The following is a 7,500-nucleotide window of genomic DNA, read 5'->3' on the forward strand; positions in this document are numbered from 1 at the left end:
GGCCAACACAAGGGCCAAGTACCAGCACCCATCGCACGTCATGTGCGCACACCCCCCCGGCCCCCCTCCCAATCGCCGGAACCCCAATGCCGCCGCGACCTTCTCCGGCGGTACTCCGGCGATGCTCCGGCGATGCTGTCCCGAGTGAAAAAAATGCGGCACCAGCACATGCTGGAGCCAAGCATGGGCACCGTGGCTCAAAATCGAACTTCGGCCAAGGCCTCGACCATCAATGGCACATGATGACGCATGGTGATGGCACATGCATCGACCATCATCGGCATAGGCTGCCCTTCGGTACGGGCACTTGCCTCGACCGCCATCGGCACAAGCTGGGCCCTGGTGTGGGTTGTTGCCTCGATCACCAGCGGCACATGCTGAGTGTCATGGTCAGGCCTTGGTCCTGCCATGACTGACCCTGAACCGAGCAGCGGTCGAGACCGAGCTGGTGGGAAAGCGGTTCTAAGGAATGAAGGCGTGCATTCGGAGCTTTGGAACATGATGCTAACATGTTGTAGGGGCAATGGGAGCCCCGGGCCGCAAGATACGCGGGGAAGTTCGGGACAGTGGTCGGACACCTTTAAGCCAAGTATCCTGGCGGGTGCCATTAGTGGAAGCAATGTGCGGGCACCTTCGAGTGGGTTGGTGGAGCAGCGAGCAGTATCAAGGAGCAAGGGTGACCAAAGGGAAGGTTACGGGGCCCTGAGTTAGCCGGAGAAAGACCCCGACATGACTGGGCAGAAAAGTGTCCCCGTTTCAGACATTTTTACGGTCACTGGTAGCGTATTGGGAAAATCTCTAACGCTCTTTATAGGGGGATGATTTGGTGTCAGCTCTCCACCACCCCCTTGGCTAGCGGGCAGGCGGGGGCCTGGCTAGTCTGAAGTGAGCTACTCCTAGGCACTCGTGGTGTCTAGGTGGGCGGGCATCGTAGGGTCACGAGCGTGGCACGATGTTTTCTCGGGTAAGGTAAACCCGGGGACGGTTGGGGCCGGCGGGCCTCGTATCGCGCCTTTGCATTGAGACAGGGGGTTAGACGGTAGAATCCGTTATGCCCCTCGGTTTCCCCTCCTCGAGCCGGAAGGATCATGTGATGGTGTTTACGTATGAGGGATGCCATCGAGAAAAAGGGGCGTGCGGACTAGCGGGTAGGCATGCTGCTAGACCCCTGCGGCCAGTCGGGATGGTGTGCTGCCACTGGGGCAGTCCACCCAAGTCCCCTTGCGGGACCAGCATGATGTAGGGTGTCAATCATGCGTGCGGGCAGTCGATACTGTTGCTAAGGGCCTGAGCCCTAAGAACCGAGTCTCGTGGGACGAAATGAGCCTAGAGGCTCCGAGCCGGGCTGTTGACCAGCTTAGGTGGGGTGCTGGCGTAAACTCAATATAGGAGCCTGCGAATGATGCGGGCGGGCATGATGTTGGGTTCGCACCATGTCAAGAGGCTTCAAGGCCATGAGAACTGGGACTATGCATCCCTATGAGCATTCGAGGATCGTGGACTGGAATAGGGTTGTCCGCGACGAAAAATGGGCACGATAGAAGGCTGACCTTGACTAGGATTAGTCTTGGTGCCACACGGACGCGTGGTTTCAATAGGAGGAACGCGCGGACCGTGACACTTGGTATCAGAGCCTAGGTTGGCTCAGTGGCGAGAGTTACGCGACCCCATGTGTGGGTCTGGTGATGCGAAATTACGGTGGTGCCAAGCTCGAATGGAGCTATCGAGACACAAATGCAGTTTTTGTGCCTATGGGGGCTCGGGAAAGGGCCACCGTTGCATGCGATGGGAAATATTGGGCCTATGTAAAATGGCTCTCGAGTAGACTCTTGGACGCCTAGAAAAAGGGCACCAGAGTCTAGCCTCACCTAGAAAAAGGTGTTGGCATATGTTGTGGCATGTGATGCCTTTACGGTGAAAGGAACCGTAGTGAGACCGAGATCCAAAAAGGGTCTTACACCATGAAATGGTGTTGTGTCAGGCCACGTGGGCCGAGTGAATCTTGTCCTGAGGGGCAGGAGGCGTCGAGTTGCAAGATTAATTACTAATGTGTGCACTTGATGTATGGTGCAGGTGCCCCAGCGGGGGTGCAAGCCGAAGTATTCGGGTCCAAGCATGAGACTACTACACAGAAGAGTATGAAGTGGCTGAAGATTGAAGCCACAAGCGAGATGGTCAGTGGACCATGAGCTGCGTTGGTCAGTGGACCATGAGCTGCGTTGGTCAGTGGACCGTGAGTTCTTGTGGTCAGAGGATCACGAGAGTGTGTGTGTGAACCAGGATATTGAACTAGTATTGGCCGAAAGGGAAGGCTTCACGAGTAGTGGTGGTCAGTGGGCCACGACAGGATGTTTTCCAGTGGAACAAGAAAGGGAAAACGGCCAGTTGACAAGGCCTCAGTCGTGCAAGTCAGTGGACCTTGAGGATCGAGCGGGTGAATCCCCGAGTCAAACAAATCAGTGGGCTAGAAGTGCTGGTAGATCAGTGGGTCTCCGAGTATAAGCGGATTTTGGGACGCCCTAGGAACTGGGCTGGAATCAAAACTATCGAGCAATAGAACCATAGAGGAGACAGGGTTGCGCATAATGCTGTGCCGAGTTTCCAGTAAAAGTGGGGGAGACCTATCAATTCCCCCCCCCGAGACTGAGCCAAGATAAAGGAGCTTGGGCGATGGAGCATAGTGTTCAAGCCGGGGGCAAAGACTGAATTAGCACGCTTTAAGGTGCCGTCTTGGGGGCGGTTGGCCTGAGGGCCACACCTAGAGAGGTGACCTTGGGGGGGGCCGAGAGGACCCAAGTTGGGAGATGACCAAGGTGCTTGAATGCCACTATGCTAGGGTCATCATATAGGGTGCCGTATGAGTGCGGTTGACCTAAGCATCACGTCCAGAGGGGCGCATCAGTGAGTTGATGCTGCAAGCGTGCAGTTGGTGTGAGGGGTCACGTCCGGTGGGACGCACCAAATGAGTGGCAAAGCGGTGGTCATTCATTCTACTGAGGGTCATTGATCAATGAGGGCACCTCGAGGTCGCAACCTGACAATGATCAAGGGATGAAGCCATGGTATGACCCATATGAATACAACCAAGATAGGTTAGGCGGTTCGAACTACAACAAAGTTGAGCAACAATGGGACCAATCTACACCAACAATGGACGAGTACTGTGCACGGTGCCTCATGTGACGGGACCTCGACCCAATCCTTGAGAGCACCAGTGAGAGACATATGAGGAAATGTCAGCTGTGTGCAACAGGATAGTTGGGTGTGGTCTTGGCGTCGATGAGGGCATCGACATAGTAAGTGGGGGAGAGTGTCATGGTCAGGCCTTGGTCCTGCCATGACTGACCCTGAACCGAGCAGCGGTCGAGACCGAGCTGGTGGGAAAGCGGTTCTAAGGAATGAAGGCGTGCATTCGGAGCTTTGGAACATGATGCTAACATGTTGTAGGGGCAATGGGAGCCCCGGGCCGCAAGATACGCGGGGAAGTTCGGGACAGTGGTCGGACACCTTTAAGCCAAGTATCCTGGCGGGTGCCATTAGTGGAAGCAATGTGCGGGCACCTTCGAGTGGGTTGGTGGAGCAGCGAGCAGTATCAAGGAGCAAGGGTGACCAAAGGGAAGGTTACGGGGCCCTGAGTTAGCCGGAGAAAGACCCCGACATGACTGGGCAGAAAAGTGTCCCCGTTTCAGACATTTTTACGGTCACTGGTAGCGTATTGGGAAAATCTCTAACGCTCTTTATAGGGGGATGATTTGGTGTCAGCTCTCCACCACCCCCTTGGCTAGCGGGCAGGCGGGGGCCTGGCTAGTCTGAAGTGAGCTACTCCTAGGCACTCGTGGTGTCTAGGTGGGCGGGCATCGTAGGGTCACGAGCGTGGCACGATGTTTTCTCGGGTAAGGTAAACCCGGGGACGGTTGGGGCCGGCGGGCCTCGTATCGCGCCTTTGCATTGAGACAGGGGGTTAGACGGTAGAATCCGTTATGCCCCTCGGTTTCCCCTCCTCGAGCCGGAAGGATCATGTGATGGTGTTTACGTATGAGGGATGCCATCGAGAAAAAGGGGCGTGCGGACTAGCGGGTAGGCATGCTGCTAGACCCCTGCGGCCAGTCGGGATGGTGTGCTGCCACTGGGGCAGTCCACCCAAGTCCCCTTGCGGGACCAGCATGATGTAGGGTGTCAATCATGCGTGCGGGCAGTCGATACTGTTGCTAAGGGCCTGAGCCCTAAGAACCGAGTCTCGTGGGACGAAATGAGCCTAGAGGCTCCGAGCCGGGCTGTTGACCAGCTTAGGTGGGGTGCTGGCGTAAACTCAATATAGGAGCCTGCGAATGATGCGGGCGGGCATGATGTTGGGTTCGCACCATGTCAAGAGGCTTCAAGGCCATGAGAACTGGGACTATGCATCCCTATGAGCATTCGAGGATCGTGGACTGGAATAGGGTTGTCCGCGACGAAAAATGGGCACGATAGAAGGCTGACCTTGACTAGGATTAGTCTTGGTGCCACACGGACGCGTGGTTTCAATAGGAGGAACGCGCGGACCGTGACACTGAGCCTTGGTGCGGGCGGTTGCCTCGAGCACCATCGGCAGACCCTGGGCCCTGGTGCGGCCGGTTGCCCCGATAACCATCGGCACACGCTGGGCCCTGGAGCGGCCGGTTGCCTCGATCACCATCGGCAAAAGCTGGGCCCTGTGCGACAGGTTGCCTCGACCACCATCGGCACACGCTGGGCCCTGGTGCGGGCGCTTGCCTCGACCACCATCGGCACACGCTGGGCCCTGGTGCGGCAGGTTGCCTCGAGCACCATCGGCACACGCTGGGCCCTGGTGCGGTCGGTTGCCTCGAGCACCATCGGCACATGCTGGGCCCTGGTGCGGGCACTTGCCTCGACCACCATCGGCACACGCTGGGCCCTGGTGCGGCAGGTTGCCTCGAGCACCATCGGCACACGCTGGGCCCTGGTGCGGTCGGTTGCCTCGATCACCATCGGCACACGCTGGGCCCTGGTGCGGGCGGTTGCCTCGACCACCATCGGCACACGCTGGGCCCTGGTGCGGCAGCTTGCCTCGAGCACCATCGGCACACGCTCGGCCCTGGTGCGGTCGGTTGCCTCGAGCACCATCGGCACACGCTGGGCCCTGGTGCGGCAGGTTGCCTCGAGCACCATCGGCACACGCTGGGCCCTGGTGCGGGCGGTTGCCTCGACCACCATCGGCACACGCTGGGCCCTGGTGCGGCAGCTTGCCTCGACCACCATCGGCACACGCTGGGCCCTGGTGCGGCAGCTTGCCTCGAGCACCATCGGCACACGCTGGGCCCTGGTGCGGGCGGTTGCCTCGACCACCATCGGCACACGCTGGGCCCTGGTGCGGCAGCTTGCCTCGAGCACCATCGGCACACGGTCGGCCCTGGTGCGGTCGGTTGCCACGAGCACCATCGGCACACGCTGGGCCCTGGTGCGGGCGCCTGCCTCGACCACCATCGGCACACGCTGGGCCCTGGTGCGGTCGGTTGCCTCGAGCACCATCGGCACACGCTGGGCCCTGGTGCGGCAGGTTGCCTCGACCACCATCGGCACACGCTGGGCCCTGGTGCGGGCGGTTGCCTCGACCACCATCGGCACACGCTGGGCCCTGGTGCGGGCGGTTGCCTCGACCACCATCGGCACACGCTGGGCCCTGGTGCGGGCGCTTGCCTCGAGCACCATCGGCACACGCTGGGCCCTGGTGCGGCAGGTTGCCTCGAGCACCATCGGCACACGCTGGGCCCTGGTGCGGGAGCTTGCCTCGAGCGCCATCGACACACGCTGGGCCCTGGTGCGGCAAGTTGCCTCGAGCACCATCGGCACACGCTGGGCCCTGGTGCGGTCGGTTGCCTCGAGCACCATCGGCACACGCTGGGCGCTGGTGCGGGCGCTTGCCTCGACCACCATTGGCACACGCTGGGCCCTGGTGCGGCAGGTTGCCTCGATCACCATCGGCACACGCTGGGCCCTGGTGCGACAGGTTGCCTCGAGCACCATCGGCACACTATCGGCCCTGGTGCGGGCGGTTGCCTCGAGCACCATCGGCACACGCTGGGCCCTGGTGCGGCAGGTTGCCTCGAGCGCCATCGGCACACGCTGGGCCCTGGTGCGGGCGGTTGCCTCGACCACCATCGGCACACGCTGGGCCCTGGTGCGGGCGCTTGCCTCGAGCACCATCGGCACACGCTGGGCCCTGGTGCGGCAGGTTGCCTCGACCACCATCGGCACACGCTGGGCCCTGGTGCGGGAGCTTGCCTCGAGCGCCATCGGCACACGCTGGGCCCTGGTGCGGCAAGTTGCCTCGAGCACCATCGGCACACGCAGGGCCCTGGTGCGGTCGGTTGCCTCGACCACCATCGGCACACGCTGGGCGCTGGTGCGGGCGCTTGCCTCGACCACCATCGGCACACGCTGGGCCCTGGTGCGGCAGGTTGCCTCGATCACCATCGGCACACGCTGGGCCCTGGTGCGACAGGTTGCCTCGAGCACCATCGGCACACTCTCGGCCCTGGTGCGGGCGCTTGCCTCGAGCACCATCGGCACACGCTGGGCCCTGGTGCGGGCGGTTGCCTCGAGCACCATCGGCACACGCTGGGCCCTGGTGGGTTTAGGCACATCTTCAAATTTCTGCCGTGCCAATGCCATTTTTATGGCTTGTAAATTCATACAATGGTCCCCTAAGCCTTCACGTGAAGTTTCGTTGGAAGATGACTCGTTTTCTATTTTTCACGATTTTCGAAACTTTTTGCGGTTCGGGATTTTTTAAAATTTTTTTATAAGGATTTTTGGCCCCAAATTTTGTAGGCATGATCCTTCTATTTTTGTTGGCATGCACAAAAAAATTCAGCTAAAAACTCGAAGTAGAGAAGATTTTGTGACCGTTTGAAAAAAGTGTCCCCATTTCAGACACTTTAACGGCTACTGGTAGCAAACCTGTAAAATCTCAAATGCTCTTTAAGGGGGTGTGAATTCTCAGAGGTTTGATGAGGGATAGGGGGCCAACACAAGGCCAAGTACCAGCACCCATCGCACATCATGTGCGCACACCCCCCCGGCCCCCCTCCCAATCGCCGGAACCCCAATGCCGCCGGTCAGGTTCTCCGGCGGTACTCCGGCGATGCTCCGGCGATGCTCCGGCGATGCTGTCCCGAGTGAAAAAAATGCGGCACCAGCACATGCTGGAGCCAAGCATGGGCACCGTGGCTCAAAATCGAACTTCGGCCAAGGCCTCGACCATCAATGGCACATGATGACGCATGGTGATGGCACATGCATCGACCATCATCGGCATAGGCTGCCCTTCGGTACGGGCACTTGCCTCGACCGCCATCGGCACAAGCTGGGCCCTGGTGTGGGTTGTTGCCTCGATCACAATCGGCACATGCTGAGCCTTGGTGCGGGCGGTTGCCTCGAGCACCATCGGCAGACCCTGGGCCCTGGTGCGGCCGGTTGCCCCGAGCACCATCGGCACAC

The sequence above is a fragment of the Durio zibethinus genome, unplaced genomic scaffold (assembly GCF_047325235.1).
Source record: "Durio zibethinus cultivar Kanyao isolate XHJ-2024 unplaced genomic scaffold, ASM4732523v1 HiC_scaffold_387, whole genome shotgun sequence".
Lineage (NCBI taxonomy): Eukaryota > Viridiplantae > Streptophyta > Magnoliopsida > Malvales > Malvaceae > Durio > Durio zibethinus.